The sequence below is a fragment of the Myodes glareolus genome, chromosome 25 (assembly GCF_982192425.1).
Source record: "Myodes glareolus chromosome 25, mMyoGla1.1, whole genome shotgun sequence".
NCBI lineage: Eukaryota > Metazoa > Chordata > Mammalia > Rodentia > Cricetidae > Myodes > Myodes glareolus.
The window spans coordinates 12807517-12829504 of record NC_142050.1 but is presented as its reverse complement, the minus strand read 5'-3'; positions in this window follow the sequence as shown (position 1 = coordinate 12829504).

Genomic DNA, 21988 nt, shown 5'->3' with positions numbered 1-21988 from the left:
TAAACTGTGGCACCAAGTTAAAAGAGTATCAGTATAGTTGCTCTTATGTAGTAATAAGAAACCTCGGGCTGCATTCCCATCTGGATCCGGGCTAGCTTACCCCGGAATAATTAAATGGAAACTGTATTCTTTTAAGCACTGCCTGGCCCATTACCTCCAACCTCTTATTGGCTAACTCTCACATATTGATTCAACCCATTTCTAATAATCTGTATCTCACCACGAGGTCGTGGCTTACCGGGAAAGATTCAACATGTCTGACCTGGAGGCTGGCTGCATGGCGTCTGCCTCATTGCCTTCTTCCCAGCATTCTGTTCTGTCTACTCTACCCACCTAAGGGCTGGCCTATCAAAAAGGTCAAGGCAGTCTCTTTATTAACCAATGAAAGTAACACATAAACAGATGACCCTCCTCCATCACTCTTACTGGGTAGGCCCCAAGATTTTAATGTTTTATAGTGAATAAAACAACTTGGCATTTGCTCTATTATATATCAGACCCAGTTTATTAGGGCTTCAGAGTGAACACAGTGGGAATTGCCCTCAGGGACAACTGCAAGGAGGCAGGGCAATGACCAGAGTAGAAGATGGGAACTGCTGGAGCACCCCTAATATTCTGCTTCTTGAATCTAATGGCAGTTGCATATGTTTATTATTGTATTGAAAATATATTATTTAGGGTAAGCTAAAGCAAGAGCTTCAACATTACTTACACACTCAAGAGTTGATGGAGAATAAGTATCTGTATCCTTATGTGCTTGCTTGTGTTCTGTTCATTCTTATACAATTCAGGGGCCAACCCAAGGAATGGTACTGTCCTCTGAGGACTCAGTTTCTTTACATCAATTAACAATCCCGACAATTCTTTATAGATATTCTAGCTAGTTAACCTGATCTAAGTAATCCCTCACTAAATTTCCTTTTACAGGTGGTACTAGGTCCAGTTGACAATTAAAACTAACCAGGATATGATGATACCAGGAAGATGAAGGCAATGATAGCATATCCACAGTAGGTAAGAAGAACAAGTTGAACATTGTTGCATTGCTCACTTTTTATTTTCTCTTTTAACTTTTGCCCATTGGCTGGTACTGCCTACATTTGGAGTAGGTCTTCCCTCCTTAGTCAAACATCCTAACAGACACACCCAGATCTTTCTATTGTAAGTCTAAGGCCATTTCAGTTCACAGTCAAGACTGATTATCACAGGTTCACCCCTTGTCAGCTTGACAACCAAATGCCTCATTTTAAATCAAATACATCTTCAGTTCAAAGGGGAAGAATTGATGCATAGCAAGAAAATATCAGATCAAAGCAAGAATGAAACACAGTAAAATCCCCAGGCCCAAATTCTGATGCCATTATCTGGAATTCAACAAAATTGGAAGCCCATGCCTCCAGTTCTGCCACTTGTGGAGCATGTAACTCCTCTCCTGTACCCAACTATACGACTGTACCTTTCATCAGCAGACACTATACAGTGCTGGCATGCCCAGCACCCTGATGTCTCTACTGAATACTAGGTATCTCTTTCATAGTTTCAGTCAATATCCTTCTCAGGCCTTCTTGCAAGGCATTTCATTCAGTCACAGATTCTTTGGCCTCTGTTGCTTTCTGGATCCTTAGCATAAACATTCAGAACCCCATAATTTTTGATTTTGTGTGGACAGAGTTGTCAGTTTCTGCTGCTGGCTACAAATGCAGTTTAGGTCAACTCTACCACAGCTGTGGTGACTTCTGTCTGTGTACTTTGGCTGAACCAAAAAAGACATTTTCATCAATGATTATTTTCAACTTGGAACTCCTTGAAAGACAATCTCATTATTTCACAACTCATAGTCTTTAATGGGTGTAGTCACTGCCTCACATCAACTTTTCTATTGTCCTAGTGAAGAATACAGTTTTCTCTTTAAGGAGGCTCATCCCTTTGAAAATTATTTGAAAACACTCACGTTCCTGTTTACATTTGTTCAAACTCAACATTTTCATGTCTTTCTGTGATCTCTCACCATAAAGCTAACGAGGAGCAGTGAGCAGCACTCAGGCCACAGCCTGGATGATAAACTGTCTTGTAATTTAGGAAACTACTTAGTCTGTTTCTTTTGAGGTTGGCTTCAGTCAAAATTTTAGCACATAGACAGAGTGCTTTGAGAATCTTTGACAGAATACAACAGAAGTGATCTCTAATCCAGTCCCCAATACAGTTACCTTCCTTTCAAAACTTCATGAGGTAGGCTTCAACTGTTAGCACGCGTTCTTGTTTTCCAAACTCCCACCAAAACAGCTCAGGGCACGTGATTGTGATTTATAACACCGTAAAGTCTGTCATGCAGCTCCAAATGCTTCCTTATAAAATATGTGTTAGGAACCATGTTAAGCTTGTAACAACCCTCTGAAATATGCAGTGCTAAGGCTCTCCCTATTTTACAGACAAGGAATCTGAGGTGAGTCGCATCATCTCAGATCACAAAAAAACTATAAAGTACAAAAGCAATGATTTAAAGTCTAAGACAGTTTTAAACTTTCATCCTGCATTGTTTCCATTTCAGAGAGAAAGCAGGGCACATTTACTTGAGAGCATACCCACAGTGTAAACTTCAAATGGAAAGACTGACAATTGAACCACATTAAAGTTAAGAATGTCCTTACATTAACAGAGAAAATGAAGGGTAAAAGGTATAAGAAAATTGCTGAAAAAAAATGTTATCACTAAGAAAAAGTATAGTTTAGGTTGGGACTTTACAGAAAGGCAAGATACAAAAGTAGAGATGAGAAAGGAGGGTGCTATTTAAATACACTCAACTACCACTATTCAGAGGAAAGGAAATATTTAAATGGAAGATTTCACATTCAAGATTTCTAGAAACTAAATAGCTACCATTTGTAGACATGGCAAAAATCTGAAGTATTCACACATTTGTTCATGAAAGTAGTTGTTGCTATCACCACTTTGAAAAACATTAGGATCATAACTAGAAAAGTTGATGCTTTTCAAACTGTATATTAATCATTTTGTTCTTGTATCTGTGCTAAGAAGACCAACTAGTCTTATTTGTGAATAACCAAAAAAGAAAGAAAGTGTTAGATAACTGAAGAATATAAAACTGAGAGTTTCAGATACTAATGTATACTTTTCTTATTACAATAATATAATTCTCTCTGTCTTCAGAAACTGTCTCACTGTATAGTCTAAACTGATCTCCAACTCATGATCTTCCTGTCTCTAACTTCAGAAAGTTGGGATAACGGGGGAACATTACTATACCCATAACAAAGCACTCTAAATGTAGTGAAAGAGATCAAAAAGACAAAATGACAATAAGGAAACTTAGAGACTATTAGATAAGTTAAAGGTCGCACTTAATGACAAGAGTGCTTATTGAAAAGCAAAGCGTGCACCGCCTAGAGGCTGCCCTTAACAGCTTGACCATGTCAGGAGGAATGTGGATAATTTATGTGTCCTATTGGCCTTAGCTGCTATGAATTAATCTGGAACTTCAGAGAGTAGTAAAGATGAAAATGGAAACACACTGAGATCAAGCTATTTTTCTCAGCTCTGCTGAGAGGTTTTTCAATCATAAGGCTTCTTGGACAGGAGACATTTTTTAAGAACTTAGTCTAATCACATCACGTGTCACTTATACAGATAAGGAAATTGAAATCCAGAAAATTCCAGGATTATATAAATTCCGAGTTAGGCAATAATAGAGCTAAAATTGCATCCATGTTTGCCAATTCTAGCTAGAAGCACCGCTTACTGGACTGTACTTTAATTTGGTTTAGATTTGAGTCATGAAAATCTACAAACACAAATCTAGAGCAGCACAACATTCAGAAAGTCTACAGGAAAGCTAGTTCTTAACCTCAGCTTAACTACTTGCAGTAAATATTTATTTGATTTTTTAAAAAAATTTTCTTACAACAAATTTTTTCTTACATGGGTATATTCTAGTGGTTCAGTAATTGAGAATGTTGAGAAGACTATAAGAATGGCTTTGATGTAGGTGGTGTTTAAAATGGTAATTCAAAGCCACGGACATAGATTTTAAGACAAATGCAATATACTGTTTTGTTATTAGACATGAATACCTGCCAAATAAGGTTTTCCAAGTAATTTCTATGTAAGTCAACATAAGTAATGTACATACAGCTATATATCTGTATCTGTGTCATCTGTCTCTATATTTTTTTCTTTTCTGGGAGACAAGAATATTATAAAAATAAATAGTTGAAAGGAGATGAAGTCATACACTTAGAGAAATATAGAGCCTTTTTGGAAATCTGAGCAACTGTTACTTTTTTATCAAGGATGTTATAAGACCTCCAAGATAGTAGGTCAAGGGAATTCACAAGGGGATTATTAAATTGCTTAGCTCTTACCTGCCCTAAATTGCTATTAACCACACCTCACAAGACAAAATATTGCTTAATAGAATTTTCCCATTTTTGTTTGCAAATCACTTAGATAAATGTTTGTCACATTGAACAAACTATTTTTCAAATGTGTATTGGACACATAGATGGTATCTTAACTTAGTAAAATTAATGATAATTTGACATTCCTAGTTGTTTTGGTTTCTAAAATGTTCAACAGAGGACACCAAAATAGACACAGTTTAATAATTTAGGAAATGGCTTGGCTTCCACTTTGATTATACTGCTTAGCCTTTTGGTGTTCAAATAATGAAATTTTAGTGGCCATAAAGTAAATTCTCATTAATATTAGAAACTTTTATTTGAGTGTCTTCCAGATGCATATAAAATTTCTTTAGGTAAACATAACTTTACAAAAGCCAAATAACGGATAGCAAGAACAAATATCAAATGTTAGAATTGCTAAAATCTTGGTAAATAAAAATGATCCCTTAGGCATGTACGCAATTTATGTGAACAAAATTTAGATATGATCCTTGATCTTTTTAATGCCCTGAGATTTGTACGGCTTGTTTTGCCATTGCTGTCAATCAAGGTCAACTTGACGGTAGCAATGCTGGAAGAGAACACCTTGGTTTCCCACTTCACACCTCATGTTAGAGTAGTAAATACAAACTGGGAAAGCCAGACTGTGGCTCAAGTCAGGAGAAAAATCCAGTGACCTAATAATAAAACCATTTTGAAACGGTTAGAAATAAGTGTAGAATTGGTTAGGAAAGGTTGAACCATTAACATTTCAATGTATAAGATAAGTTTTCAGATTATAAGAATAGAAAGCTTGTCATGTGATTTTCTTCAAATAAATTGAAAAATACCAAAGAACTTGGTCAGTAGTATTGAACCACATAATACAGAAGTTGCATTTGCTCATTAAGTTATTTGCATATTTCCTTTCCTATGAGGAAGTAATAAAATGAAAATGAAATGATCATAAAGAAAAAAAAAAGAAATGTGAAAAAGTTAAAATATCAACTGAGTATCTGGAAAGTCTGAAGCATGGCCCAGGATTACACGAAAAGGCATTCATCATGTTGGCTGTAGTCTAATAGCTGTATCACTGAGATAGAATGTTAAGGTCACCACTTGACATAGAAGAAATTGGAAACCACCAGTGAGAGCAAATGTTCCAGAGGTCAGTGCACATCAGATTTAAAGGTCTTTAACAACCGTGTGCATATCTGCACGTAGACGATGATATAGTAATGTCATTTTTAGGTTACATTTATAAAGAGTCAACCCCATAGCTGAGATATCTCGGAAGCTGTAATGCCAGACCATTATGTAAGAGATCTTTGTTATTAGCTGCACTTCTCAGTGTTTTTCCTGTTTATTAGTTTTAACTGCTTTAAGAATATGTGGGCTCTCTCTAGCTTTCTTAATATCTTATGTGCTATTGGTTCTAATAGATTTTCACAGTTGTGTTGCTTCAAAACAGGTCAGGTTCTGGGAGTTTGTTGTCTGGAAAGGAAAGCTTTTTTAAATCATGCAATTGGGTTAGATTGTGTGCACACAAGTGTGGATGTTTTTATAAAACAAACTTTACATATTTTTGTAAATATATATTTAACATATATATTTAACATATATATAAGCATATATATATATACAAATTAGAATCTCAAGTGCTTTAATGAGATTTTTTTTAAACTTCCAATTAGTTTAATTGTACAGGTTTCATAAAGTTTACCATTTATAATCCAGGGGATTTTATCTCAATTCTTTTCAACAACTACTAAGCAAGTAATTATGAACCCCAAGGTAATATACATAATTTCAAGGATGTAAATATGACTTATAAAAATGTTTATTTGAGATAGCCATCACTTTCAGAGCCACAGGACAAAGATAATGTAGATATACTTGTAATAAAACTGCAATATTTGATCTTCTAATAATATTTTATCAGTTTTATTATTTCCTAGTGAATTTGTTGATTTTTTAAATACATTTTCAGTGGTATAAAATAAAACGTTTAAGCAAACAAGTTAATAAAGCCGTATCATAACACTTTACTCTAAAGATAATAAAGGTATTTCCCAGTTCTCCCGGTTTGCTTAACATTTTCCGTTTTCCATTCAATAATTTATCAATCTCAGGTCAAAAAGGAAAATACTCGCAGGAACCAAGTTATATGTGGGAAACATTTTAAATATCCTAGCAGACTGAGACTCATTTGTTGTTCACACACTCTCCCAGATGATGGGAGTCTAGTAGCCTAAATTCTACAGAAGGAAATAGTTACATATAAATAGTCAAAGAATAGTTATGTAATTGAAATATGAAAGCAACAAACAAAGTATAATGATTCAAGTTAAGGTAAGAAAAAGTCTCTTTAATGGGTGGTTCTTAAGCTCATAAAAGTTATGGAGCTAGAATTATAAATGTCTAAGTGTGTAAAGAATTGTAAAAAGAGGGAATTTCTGATAGGAGAAGAAAAGGTTTAAAGTAACCCTCCAAAATGAATAGGTGCTCAGAAGAGAAGGGTTGCTGTATAGATTTAGTCATTAAAAAAGGAGGAAAAATAATGTGAGTGAGTTTATTGGAAAAGATTACTGGCATTGGGTACACCAAACAATTATTAAAGTAAACATTATCAATAGATTTATTTCTTACTAAATCCACATAGAATTTCTTGGACGTGAATAGGATAATATTCTCTTATAACATGTTATGGGTTTAGAAGAGAGTATTCATATGTCTGACTTTCTGTGTGTACCTGGGACACTCAGCACTCTTGTATTTTGGAAAGGAATTTGGAGATCTGAGTTCTATACCTTTTATAAAAGTGTATTCTTTGAAAATTTCCTATGTGTATATGATGAAATAGAATGTTATCCAAACCATTTTCCCATTTCAGTTGTTTCCAAATCTTCTGCCTTCTTCCCAACCTCATACCTTCTTTATTTTTAAAAAAATAATCTACTAAATCCAATTGGCACTGCCAATAAATGTGTGTGTGTGTAATATCCCCTGGAATATTAATAATTTACCAGTGGCACACCAATAATGAAGAATGAATCTATTAGCAGACAAAAGATATCCTATTCTATTTTTTTCAAATTATAAAAGCTACTTTGATTACTTCAATTTTTTATTATTATTTTTATCTGAAAAGATACTGCATGTATGTCTGCATTATGTGCATGTATGGTGCCTGTGGACCCCAGAAGATGTTGGGTCCCCTAGAACTGAAAGTTCAGAGAGATATGAGCTGTCATCTGAGTGCTGATTCAATTGTGGTCTTCTTCAAAACCAGTAAGTGCTCTTAAATACTGATTTATCTCTCCAACACCCTTACAAATTTTTTATAAATTCTTCATGTTACATAAAATATAAAAGTTTTGTGTTTTCCCTCAGATTTCTCAGAGATCAATCACCCATCAGTTTGGATGTCAGTCAAATACCCTACTTTCAAGGAAGTTTTCCATTCAAAGTATAGCAAGTAATCTGAATGTAAAACAAAAAATTTAAAAACTACAGAAAACACTTCAATATATAAGCAGCCATAGACAAGAGAGTATGAAAAGGACACCAATAGCCGCGAAATAATCAGAAGTGGTGGTAGGTATGAATCCAGGATATTAAGAAGCTTTAGCATAGCAAAGTGAACATTACCAGAGTGAAAAGCAAGTCTATGCATTGGGAGAAAATCCCTGCCTATGACACATTTGATAGGAGAAATATATATATAAAGTGCTGATAAACTTATGAACCAAGTAATCCAATTAATAAATGAACAAATGAAGACTACTCAAAAGAAGAAATACAAATGACTAATAAATGTGCAGAAAAATGTGTCTCATCCTTAACCACCAGGTAAACAGAAATGTTTTGAGATGCCAACTAACTCCAGTTAGAAGGGCCACCATGAAGAAAACAGTAACAAATGCTGAACAGGATATAGAAAAAGAGAAACTCATGCACTTGTGTTGGCAACATGAACTGGCATAACAACTACTGAAATCAATATTCAGGTTTCTACAAGATAAAAATAGGAATGTCATGTGATTGAACTGTAACAATCCTAGTAGACACCTATGCAAAATGTTCTAAGTCAACACACCGCAGAGAGATTTTCAGATCTGGGTTTATTGCTACACTATTTATTATAGTCACAATATATAAATGTCTGCAATGCCTGTGAGCAGAGGAATACAGAAATAGTGGTGAAATACACACAGAGCTTTATTCAGGTATAAAGAAGAATGAAAGGATGAGGTTGCAAGAAAATGGATGGAACTGGATAACATTTAGAGGAAGAAGTCAGATACAGAAGACAAACATGCTTGTTCTTGTTTGTAGAATCTGTGTTTTTAATATAAAGTATAACTACAACTGCCCATATATATATATATAATTAAAATCATATATAATATATTGATTTTTATTTTATTTTATTTTACATATATATATATATATATATATAGAGAGAGAGAGAGAGAGAGAGAGAGATAAGTGGAAAGCAACATGAGAGGTAATTATTAAAGAAAGGAGAAAGGAACAGAATAGAGGGTGAAGAGTTGGGGTTCTCCTAGTTACTTTTCTCGTTGCTATAACCAAACACTTGTCAAGGAGGAATTCAAGGAAGAAGGGGTTTGTTCTAGCTTATCGGTGGAGGGGCTCATTCCTACATCATGGATAAGACATGGCATGAGGAAGAGAAGGCATACAACTGGAACCAGAGGCTGTCTAGTCACAGTGTGTCCACAGCTAGGAGGGAGAGAGTGAACACGAAGTGTAGCCACAATATAAAATCCCCAAGGCTCTTCTCAAGGGATCCCTCTCTTCTAGTGAGGAAACTCTTCCTATGGGTTCCATGGGCTGCCCAAATGACCTCTCCAGCTCAGGACTGAGAGTTCAAATGAAGGAGCCTATGGAAAATATTTCATTCTAACCAAAGCAAGGGAAGAAAAAGTTACTACCAAAGAAAAGTAATGGTGAGATGGGAAGGTCATTGAAAACGGAGAGGGGTGGATTTGGTCACCACACAGTATAGGAATTGTATGGAAATATCACTCTGAACTTCTAAATCAGTGCAAGTATTATACACTAATGAAACACTGAAATATTAAAATACAAGAATGACGCAATGTGGCACAGAAATTATTCCCAAAAGGGACCTACCAGATAGCCCACTGGGCTGCCTGTGAAGTTAACTAAGTGATGGCAATATGCGCAAGGCATATATGAAAATATCACAGTGAAATTTATGTCTTGTGTAATCAAACTATGCTAAAAATTTTTTAAGCAATCAGAAATAGAAAACTGCAAAAACTTTAAAAACAAATTATAAAATAAAAAGAATGTATCTCATATTTGAGGAAAAATGATTTAAAATTATTATTAAAATACTGCTTGCCCACAGTTCTAATTGTCTTATTTTTCATAGGTACTGTGCCCATGGGAGTATGTTGATGTCCTATTTTAAGCTGATTTTAGAAGCAGAGTAATTTCATACATTTTTAGAAACTAGGTAAATCATAAAATTGGGCCAGAGCAGAATAAAACAAAATGACTTATCAATAGGACACCAAAGTAAAAGGAAAGAGGAACCAAGTGACAAATTAAGATCATGATTTCCAGTTTCTTAGGTTCTATTGGAATCGTGTGTGTGTGTGTGTGTGTGTGTGTGTGTGTGCAGTCACACACATGCACATGTGTGTGCATGTATTTCAGTGGAAAAAGTTGAAGATATGCGAATTTACATTTATGATTAATGGAGGTAGTCCAACATTCTGCTGTTGGGTGGGTTTGGGGCTGATAAACATATAATTGACACAATAAATATCCAGCTCAACATCATGTGCTTTAATATATCAGGAAAAGAGAACTTTCAGACAGAACTCATTTTCAGATTGGTAATTTTTTTGTGGGGGGCAGGGGTTTTAGTGACTTTTTAAATTTAAATTTGTTTTAGATAATAAAATAACAACATTGTAATTGTACATATCCACAGGCTTCTGAGTGATGTTCTGACACATATGCATTGTGCACTACTATGTTAGTTGATTTAGATGTGTGTATGCACCTTAATAAGAATAAAGGCCAGTGCGATTTCTGGACATTATGTTTCACGGGAAAGCTTTCATAGTCCCAGGATGGTTTATGAGAGGGTTAGAGGTAGTTAAGACACCCATGAGTCTCCCAAAGCTAATAAGGAGGGTGCCTGTGCTCAGTTGTAGTGGGATGCAGAGCGTGCAGTCATGATGCTGACTGCACAGGTTTCAGAGAGAAAATGGAGCTTGTGGACAGTTCAGTGCTGACTCAGGCCAAACTGGTTAATGAGTAGTATCATCTAAATGGGGCAGCACGTTGAAAGACTCATAATCTTCCCCCATGCGCATATTTTAATTAAATAATTATAATGCCCTTGCTGTAATTATTTATCAGTAACTGTGCTCCCGAGTATTGCCTCTTTTGCCTTCATCTGTTGTCGGCGCAGCCAAATAATGAAACAGGTACTTAGCAAACGCAAGAGGGAAATGAATGATTATTATTCACAGCAATATAACACTTGAAGAATTTTAGCAGCAAGACAGAATTCTAGGCTTTTCCTTTACAGTTTTGTGCAACAAGAGGAGGGCCTTTCTGCCCTCTCATCTGTACTAAGGTTTGAACACACCTGATACACAGAGTGTATTTTCTAATGATCACATACCAATATCTTTGAGAACTTTCAACAATATGACCAAAAGGTACAGTATCCAGTTACTAGATTAATTTTATGATAGTTAAAATCTTTGAATAATGACATTTAAAAACTCAATATTATTTGGCTACAAGATGACTCTGTAGGTCAATATTCCTCCAACCATGCTGGACAAAGCTTCTTTCACTAAATGTTAATTAACACAGACTGTGTGGTGTTTTGAAAGAGAATGACCCTATAAGTTCAATCATTTGAATTATTTTTTAAAATAGTATTTGTCATACATACAGTATTCTGAATGCAGGCATGCTTGCATGCCAAAAGAGGACCTAATATCTCATTACAGATGGTTGTGAGCCACCATGTGGTTGCTGGGAACTGAACTCAGGCACTCCTGAGCCATTGCTCCAGCACCTCGCTGGAATTCTTGCTTGGTCCCAAGCTTGTCGAACTCACAGAAATCCACCTGTCTCTGCCTCACTAGTGCTGGGATTAAAGGCATGCACCACCACTGCCCAGGGTCTGTTTGTTTGTTTTGTTTGTTTTTGTTTAAATGCTTTCTTTCATAAGTCCTCTTGGTCATGGCATAACCAAGAAAGACCCACATGCAGAAAGTTATAGACTTTGGAGCACTTATCCCCAAACACCTGCCTTCAGGGCCCAGGAATCTGTTCCAAAAAGACAATGGAAAGATTGTAAGAATGAGAGGTGGTAGATGTCTGCAAGAAAACGGTGTCCTCCAGAAACAATAGAACCGACACACCACTGAGCTCAGTGAGACTAGGACAGCATGCACAAGACCTTCATAGGTTGGAACTAAACAAAATCTCAGCAATGAGATGGAACAGGGTCATGGAGATCCAGCCCTCACAAAGAATCTCTTTGCAATTGATTCTTGTTGGAAAAGAGAAATCAGTTTTTTCAGTGAGTTGTCTATGCCCAGGGGTAGTTGGCAAACATAAAGAAGACGCAATGCTACTTTTTTGTCTTTGTATTTTGTTGTTGTTGTTTTCTCTGTGTGTGTGCTTGAATGTTTTTTTGTTGTTGTTGTGTTTTGTTATTTTTTGTTTATTTGTTTTAATTAATTCCTGGGACTTTCAGTTATTTATTTTTTTTTAAAGAAGGAGAGAGAAATAACACAAAGTTGAGTGGGTAGGGAGGTGAGGGGAATAAGGGATAAATTGGGAGAGAGAGGAAAGAATATGATCAAAACACATGAAAAAAGTTTTCTAATGGAAAAGAATAGGTGTAACATGACGCGCCGGCTTGTTGGAGTATCTGTCCCGCCCAGTGCTCCACAGCTGGCAAGCCCCAAAGGAAAATCAACCACACAGAGATCTCTATAAGTTATAAAGCTGATTGGCCCATTAGGTCAGGCTTCTTGTTAACTCTTATTACATATATTACCCCATTATCCTTATCTATGTTAGCCACATGGGCTCAGTACCTTTCTCAGTGTGACAGCTTACATATTGCCTCTTCGGTGGTCTGCACAGGAGTGCAGGCTTCCTCAGGACACTGAGGGCTTCCTGTGTCCCAGAATACTCCCAGTCTCTTTGCTCCACCCCTACTTCCTGTCTGGCTTTCCCGCCTATACTGCCTGCCTGACCAATCAGCGTTTTATTAAAATATGACCGACAGAATACAGACAATTCTTCTGCACCATTTCCCTCTTTTTTTTTTTTAAACAAAGGAAAATACCCATAGTCCATTTGTTGGGAATGTGGGCATAGTCTTTCAGGCTACTTCCTGCTGGTTGGGGGCGCTGATGATCTTATAGGGACCTAAAGAAAATTTAGAGTTATAATCAAGTCCTGACTGGAGTATTCTGTGAGTCTTGATCATCTCAGGCAGTAGTCTTGAATCTGTTCTGGATGTAGAACTCAGACATCTGGGCCATCTGTTTCTGTCGGAGATTTCTCAGGTGGCCTCCCTTGGTCAAAGATGATTTTTCTTAACTCTGAATAAATCCACAGCCTCTCATTTTCTGTGGAAACAAAAGCAAAATCTCTTCTCCAAAGTAACAAACCTTTTGACTTCAGTTTTGAAGCCAAGGTATTTTCAAAATACCTATCTCGGGTTAGTTTAGCAGTATTTATAAACAACAGTCCTTTAGCAGCTGTTGCTCCTTCCTCAGCATTTAAACAATTCAAAGAGAGCATAATAACATACAGTATCAAGATTCTCTGTGTATTTTCCATCTTTATTTTAACCTCTAATTTTTTATTTTTACTTTTACTTTTTGAGACAGGTTTTCTGTATATCTTTGTCTGGAATAACATTGTAGACCAGGCTGTCCTTGAACTCACAGAGATCCTTCTGTCTCTGCCTCCCCAGTACTGGGCTCAAAGGTGTCTGCTACCATACCTTGAACTCACAGAGATCCAAGTGTCTCTGCTTCCCCAGTGCTAGGATTAAAGGTGTGTGCTACCACACCTTGAACTCAGAGATCTGTCTGTCTCTGCCTCCCAGGCATTGGGATTAAAGGTGTGTGCTACCACACCTTGAAGTCACAGAGGTCAACTACCTCTGCCCCTTAAAGTCTCAGAGGTCAATGTACCTCCACCTCCCATGCATTGGTATTAAAGGTGTGTACCACCACACCCAATAGGATAAGAGAAGAATATGGAGTTGGCTTCAGGAGACCATATAAAAGAAATAGACCTCCACAGTTGCCTGTTTTTCTTTCAAATTTGAGCTTACTAAGGAAACCATGGATTTATTACATCATAAACTTTGAAATGAATGGACGCACTTTAATATGTGAAGGGAGACATGAACCGCTCAGCTGGTTTGTATAGCACTGCTGTGAATCAGCCCTCTCTGAGTTGCTACCCTTGTCGGCAGTTCCCTTTCCCTATCCTTAGTCTCACTGTATCTTCCTAGTACACATTGCACACACTGCAAGCCAACCCGAGTTCCAAACTAAAGCCTCTAAGGAGACTTTGCATTTGGTGTGACAATCAGAAAGGGGAAAATAACATGGGTGAATAACCTCTTAAATGAGTTAGGGAAGCTCTTGTATCAGAATGGTCATCATCAAATCTAACTAAACGGAAGTAAAGTCAGTCTAAGTTCTAAGCTTACAAGAAATGAAACCGACAGAAAAGGTTCTGGCATTTTATTTGTTTGCACATTACTGATGTGAGTCTGTATAAGGTTGCACACAGAAAAGGCAGAGCTCTATTTCTGTTTGTGGTGTCTCTATATTGCTTGCCGTGTTGCACATCTTATGTTACAATCATGAGTAACAATCTCTACCTATTCCACCACCTGGAAAAATATTTTAAACTTGTAGTTCCATCATTCCTATACCAAAAATTATTTAACTGATCTTGTGTTGGTCTCCTTCTGGTCAAGTTAGCTAATCTATTCTGTTCATCCCCCCATCCATCTCCTCTTTCCCTTGCACCATTGGCTTGACCATAGCTCTGTAGTAAGTCTTGAAGTACAACTATGTCACTAGTCTGAATATGTTCTATTTCCAGATTGAATAGACCCAGTTCCAAGTCTTTTACAAGTTAAACTTACTTCAGAATCAATTTTTTTGAACTCTGGAACCCTGATTTGAAGGATCCAAATGGTGTGAATAATCTAAATCTTTAGCTCACATTGCTAAAACTACAGCTTGAGATTTCCTGTCCATGAACATAGAATATCCAGATAGAATATATTGATTTATTCAGCTTTTTAAATGCCCTTGATCAATTTTTGTGGTTTACATCATATAGCTCTTGTATGCACTTGATGGATTTACGTCTAGTGTTTCATTTTTATGATGAAATATAAATAATATATCTTTTAAGCTTCAAAATACACTTACGATTCATTCATGTAAAGGACAGCAACTAATATTTTTATATCTACTCTCAACTTTGTGCTAATAATTTAATTTTAATCCTGTCAGAAAAGGAGTTACATTCTAAAGAACAAAAAATTATAACCTGAGCCTGAAGAGAAGAAGACTCAGTGGTTAAATTATAGTTTAAGAAAGGTTTCTAATTACATATTTAAAAGGATAGGTAAAGTATAATCCTTAACAACAATCTACGGTTCCAGCCTCATACCTACAAGTAAATGTGATAGTCTCATGAAGGAAACTTCTTTTTGCAGCCAAGACCATTACGGAAAATCACAACCAATGAAAATGTAGAATTTTGGTGCTTGGTCTCAGTGGATACTTCTACAGTATATCTTGACACTAAAGCTCAAAGCTCTTTCTGAAAGTGAGGGTAGAATTTACAGGAGCCAGAGGATCAGGAACTTTGCTATGAGACTGCGTCTCTGTAGTGTCAGAAGCTACACCAGAGCGACGGTTGCAATGTGAGTCAAACAAGTATAAAAATCAATGATTGTGCCAGACTGCATGGGAGAAAGCCCACAAGGTCTCAACCCTACACAAAAGTTGTAGGAAAATGATGAAAGCTGGGAGAAAGGAGAGGTAGTCTTCATCAGGAAAGAGCACACCAATTAGTTGTCCAGTGCCAATAGGTCAGCCCTGAGAACATTAATGAAAGTAACAATACATAGACTGAGCAGGTTATATATTTTGGAATAAACACACACACTTAATACACATACACGCACAGATATACAGCATGCAATAAAATTAATGAAAAAGAGGCCATGTGATTTGGATTCCTGTCTGCGTGTTGTGAATATATGTTACTACCACTGGTTAATAAAGAAGCTGCTTTGGCTTATGGCAGGGCAGAACATAGCAAGGCTGGAAATCCAACAAGAAATTGAGAAGGAAAGAAGCAGAGTCAGGGAGATGCCATGTAGCTGCTGAAGGAGAAAGATGCTAGAATCTTACTGGTAGACCACAGTCTTGTGGTGATACATAGATTAATAGAAATGGATTAATTTAAGATGTAAGAGTTAGTTAATAAGAATCTTGAGATAATAGGCCAAATATGTTGCAATTAATATAGTTTCTATGTGGTTATTTGGGTCTATGTGGCTGGGAAACAAACTACACAGTCTCCTTTTACAAATGGTGCCCACCATCTGGGGCATGGATCCACATTAGATTGAAAAAAAACAACTTAAGAAAAAAGAGCCAAGTGCAGCTTCATGGTAGCCACATTTTTTTTTCCAGATAGGCATGGTTTACAGGATGTAAGCAAAGGTGTGGTTCCTTTAAGAAAATGATTTCAGGTTCATACTGGCAGCATGAACAACTCTGATTCTTCCAGGAGGTTCTGCTACAGAGCACTCAGTGTTTGTGAGCAGAGTGCTACAAGTTGCTTAATGGCAATATAGACCCTCTGTGTCCCTGGAGGTGGGGCAGTGAGCATAGCTTGCAGAGGTGGTGAACATAACTCCATCATGTTGGACAGGGTGGACCCAACAAACAAAGCTGCAGTTTTAGTCCTTGCCATGCCTGTTTATCATTTAAAAAATTCTCCTGGTTATAAACTGATTATAGATACACAATATGACAGATTTAGATGAAAAAGACCTTTGAATGGGTCACAGAGTTGGATAAATGTATATAGGATTAAGAAAGAGTACAAACAGTCATAGATTAAAGGATTAAAGATAACAAAATAAATATCAAAAAGTAATAGAGTTAAAAAAGCCACATAAAGATAGAAAATATACAGAGAGTCTGGATTATGTATATTATTGTGTTTTTCTTGAATTTTTTGACTGTAAAGAGACATCTGATTCTAGGGACTGCTAAGATAAACCAACATATATATTGACTTCAAATTTTGAGTTAAAGGATACATTACTTTGGAAAAGAGGCTCTGCTTTTGTTTTCTCAGAGGATGGGACCCTGTGGATTCCTTCCAAACTAATGTCATTTGATTAAACAACCCCTCTCCCCTCACAAAAGGTCTCTGGGTACTTTAAAAATACTTTGCCCAATAAACAGTCAGAAACATTTTGAAGAAAGCTATGTCCAAATTCTCCAAATGATTATTTATAAATGTTTTTTCATTGAAAAGGGTATGATACAGAAATGAATACATTAGTATGGGCTTTGTATTGGGTATTATGTTTATACAGCTCATTTAAAAATGTAATGTGTAATTAAAAATTATGGATTAATGGATAGTCATCTAAAATAGTAAAACCTGTAGCTATGTTAGATTTTCTAGATATACAGATATATATTTCAGTTAGATAGATAAGCTTCAACACTTCAGATACATACAGAATATGGCATTTAAGATGTTTTAAGAACTTAGTGTTATGATTTCAGCCACAATAAGGCTGACACTTCTGGGTTCTAGGGCCATGCATGTGAAAATACGCTCCCAGGCAGAAGTGCCTAACAGCCCCACATGACCCCCGCACGTGCGTGGTTGCATAATCCATGCATGACTAAACTAAGCCCTTGTGCGCATGAATGGTTGCATCACCCAGTATGACTTAGCTAAGGCCTTGTGCACATGTGTGAGCCCTGTCATCTGCATATGACTTAGTCATGTCAGCCCCCTGTGCACATACACTAGGTAGCTTTTAAAAGCTGGATGTGCCCCCCCCCCGTGCACACTGACTTCCCCAGGCCTGTACTTGTCCCCTCTAATAAACTCCTAAGCATGTTTGTTGCCTGTTCCATGTTTCCTTCTCATTTGTACCAGGTAACTTCATTTAGACTTTTCTCAACAGTGAGACACATCTGCTTCTGGCAACACCAAATACTTCAGAGAGGTTGATGAGCATTGAAGAAGAAGCTTGTTAGGAATTTGCCTTCAACGTGACAAGGCAAGAAACTGCACTTGTATGCTATATGCAGAACCCACAGAAAAGTGACAGCTGAACATTCCAAAAGATGGAATGGTCCTTCAGGGTTCTTGCTTCATAGAAGAAATTGTCAGACGTTCTGCAGGACACAGAAGAAAGCAACTGATAAACTTTGCCATGACAAGGCACAAGAGGTCTTCAAATTTCCTCCTAAAGTCTGCCAGATATAAAGTCTGTGGGCTGAATATGGATGTCCCTGCATTGCAGAGGAATTTGGTGTAACTGTTCAGGCAACGAGATGTCTCTGTCATTACTAGAACTCGGAGGTTGATTACAAAGCACTTCCTGTTTACTTAGGAAATACTGTATCCTTCTAGGGTCTTTGATGTAATTGAAGACTAGATAGTTATAATTATAGTTTTCTTTAGATATGATAAAAGACAAATTCACTATGAAACTTTAGACTCCCAAGGAAATAATATAGCTGTAATTCTTGCTTGGTACCTGTTTTGTTATATGCAATTCTATTATGTTAAAGTTAAATATTTTCTTTTTATTTAGATAGAAAAGAGGAGATGATGTGGGATTCCCCTCTGTATGCTGTGAATATGTTTTATTACCATTAATAAACAAAGAAACAGCTTTATCCTATGGCCAGGGAGGATATAGAAAGGCTAGGAATCCAAGCAGAGATAGAGAAGGAACGAAGGCAAAGTCAGGAATTTACCATGTAGGTGCCAAAGGAGAAAGACACTGGAACTTTACTGGTAGGCCACAGTGTTGTGGAGATAGATAGATTAATAGAAATGTGTTAATTTAAGACATAAGAGCTATCTGTGAATAGGCATAAGCTATTGGCCAAGCAGTGCTGTAATTAATAAAGTTTCTGGGTGACTATTTGGGTCTGGGTAGCTGGGAACAAAAGTACAGTCTCCATTTACAGTCATAAATTTTAAAAAGAGCAAGAAGGGATATATTGAAACATTGAATGGAGAAAGATGGAAGAAGTCATGGAATTATACTATAATCTCAAATAAAAATTAAAAATGGGTAGAACTGTTCATATTTCCTATCTGTCTTTGTATCAGTTTTTACAAACTATATACTCATGGGTTCTTCATTTGCAAGCTCTCACACTTATTAATATAAATACATACTAATTTTCATTTTAGATGTATCCCATAAATATACCATACTATGTTTATATTATTCGGTAAAATATCTGCTATCATACAACATATTTTCTTCTTTTATCTAGTAATTATACAGAAGGAAGAGCTTAATGACCACCTTTGCCTTTAATTTTTGATTGTTCTTTTGTCATTAGTTATTCAATTTTATTTCTCTCTAATTTAGTTCTTAGTTTATTAGAATTGATATTCTGAATATGGTAAACTTTATTATGTAATTATTATACAATATAAAGTATTCTGTAACTATATTTTGTGATTTCTACACGTTCATCAGTGTCAAGTTTTCTATCATATTTGATAATGTTTCTATTAATATGTTTTTCAACTAGTAAGGAATATTCTAGAAGTTGTCCTTATGTGACTATAGATTTGACTTCTTTTGCTTTAAACCAATTATTTTGTATTTCATATTTCTGAGACTATTACCAAGCACCTACAAATTCAGGATTATTATTACATCATAGTAGTAGAAAGCACAAGGAAATAGTTTGTTTTATTTTTAGTCTCATCTCAATGGCTAGCCTAGAAATTTCTCTTAGCTTTTTGGTTTTTGTATGAATTATTACCACTTGTCAGAATAGGCAAGGGCATAAAACTTTGATCTCACTTGCCAATTCCTTACCACATCAGTGCTATTGATTCCCAGAATTTTACACAGTATCCATATGTAATTAACATTTATTTTCAACAATTGTAGACCAGCACAAACATCACAAGAGTGTCACAGTTTCACAGCAGGAGAGGAGGGAGAATGGTAAAATAACACTAAGTAAGTTGGAAGGTGATAAGGAATGCTTTTACTATTTATTTATCTAAAATCACATATAGTGCATATGAGTCTCTGTTTCTGTCTCTTAGCGGTGGTGGTGGTCCTGGTGTGTGTGTGTGTGTGTGTGTGTGTGTGTGTGTGTGTGTGTGGTTTAAATGAAATTTTCAAACATGAGCAGATAATCTCCCCTCAAGACAAGAGCCATATGGTAGCCAATAAAAATACCCCATATCAAGCATAAGAAGCTCCCGTCTGAAATTTGGTTCAGAGAACATGGGACTAAGAGGATCTAAGGTGAATTTGACCTGAAAGCCTCTTCCTTGAGTTAGTTTTTATGATACAATAAGGTGTCCTTTAAGCTTCCAAGGGAGGAAAGCACTGCTACCCAGTTCTGATTAGTGAACTACCACACACACCAGCATGGCACAACAATCATAAGTGTGCAATAGTTATCCTCATGTCTTGCCTTTGACCAATAGCTCTCTAGTTGGATTAAGGCCCATTCAACATGAAGGAAATCATTACTGGTACTTGAGCCCAGCCAACCACCTGGGACTAGTGATATGATGGAACTTGAAGAAGAGTATGAACATTTATTCTTATATCCAAAGGTAAATGTAGTCTGATACCTCACGAAAGAAACTTCACGCAGCATATGAAAATGATTACAAAAACCCTCAAACAATCTAAATGTAGAGAAAAACGTGGTTGTTGGTGCAGCCTCAGTTGGTACATCTCTGACACAAGCCCTGTCACTAAGACCCAGGGAACAACACAGAAGTGGAGGCAAAAGACTCTAAGAGCCAGAGGACTAGGGGATCTGCTTCTAAATTGTATTCCTAGAAATTTCAAGATGGTAGCCTCAATAGCATGACTAAACAAGACGTGGACAAGGACTACACCAGTAGACACGTTAACAGGGAAAAACCTCATGAGAACCAGTCTTTAGACCAAGGACAACAGGGAGTTAAGAAATGCTGAGAGGAGAGGTAGTCTCTCCCAGAGAAGAGACTCTTGCCCCTATTGGTTTTTCAATAGTAAGTGGTCAGTCCTAAAGTTACATACATCCCAATAGTATTATGAGGGCTGAGCAATTTGTATTGATAGAAAAAAAAAGCCTTGAATTTGACATAAAGCAAGAGCTGTTATCCAGGGTGGGAAGATTTTCTGAGCGATGAATCTCAGAGCCTTGGGCTCTTAAGAAAGGAATTCATTACTTTTCAAGCTCCTATTTTAGGTCAGACAGATCCCCAGTGCTTTGAAGTTCTGAAAAGTTATAATTTTGATATCTGCAGTTAATTTGGGTTAGCAAATAAATGCCGTCACTCTTTCCTTTACCTTTATATGGCATCTTTCTTTTTGTGATAAGATAATTTTTGTAGGGCGTTCTCTAAGACATAGGCTGTACTTCATCAATAAACAAAGCTACTAATTGTGGCATAGATATTATCAATATTCTTAAAATTAGGATTTTAAACAATGAGACACTTGTTCTACTAAGAAGGAGAACTCCCAATGAGTGGGAGAGAGTCTTTGCCTCATATTTGAAAACCTTGTGTAGGATCTCAAGAATCATAAATAAGCAGTCAGAGTGATCTCTACTTCCATTAATTAAATTTTACTTGCTATAATATCTATATGCAATTTTTAGGTACAGTGTAATAGTTTAATTTGTAATGCATTTAACCATTGTAACTGAAAATATTGAACACATATATTATCTTCACACTTTTTTTGCTGGTTTTTAATTTTGTAAATTTCATTATAAAATATGCAAATAAAACATCAAATACAAAAGTAATTTTTTCCTTGGGTTATATTGACTATTATTAAAATTGAAAAGTTTTTAATTTTCCCATTTCCATTTCTCATTTCATGGTGATAGAAACAACAAAGAAATTTCTTTTACTTTAACAAAACATACAACATATTGTTAATATGTATAGTTACCCTAGAATAAATGAAGCAGCAGATCTTAATTTTAATATTTAGGTGTAACTTAATACTTATTAATCAAGTTTTTCCCACTCTGATATTCCTTGATAAGAAGTACTTTTTTTTTTGTCTTTCAAGACAGGGTTTCTCTGTAGTTTTGAAGCCTTTCCTGGAACTAGGACTATGTAGTCCAGGCTGGCCTCGAACTCAGAGAGATCCACCTGCCTCTTCTCCAGAGTGCTGGGATAACAACCATTTTAAGTTCTGTGTACATTGTTTACAAATGGGTGATATCACATAGTATTTGTCT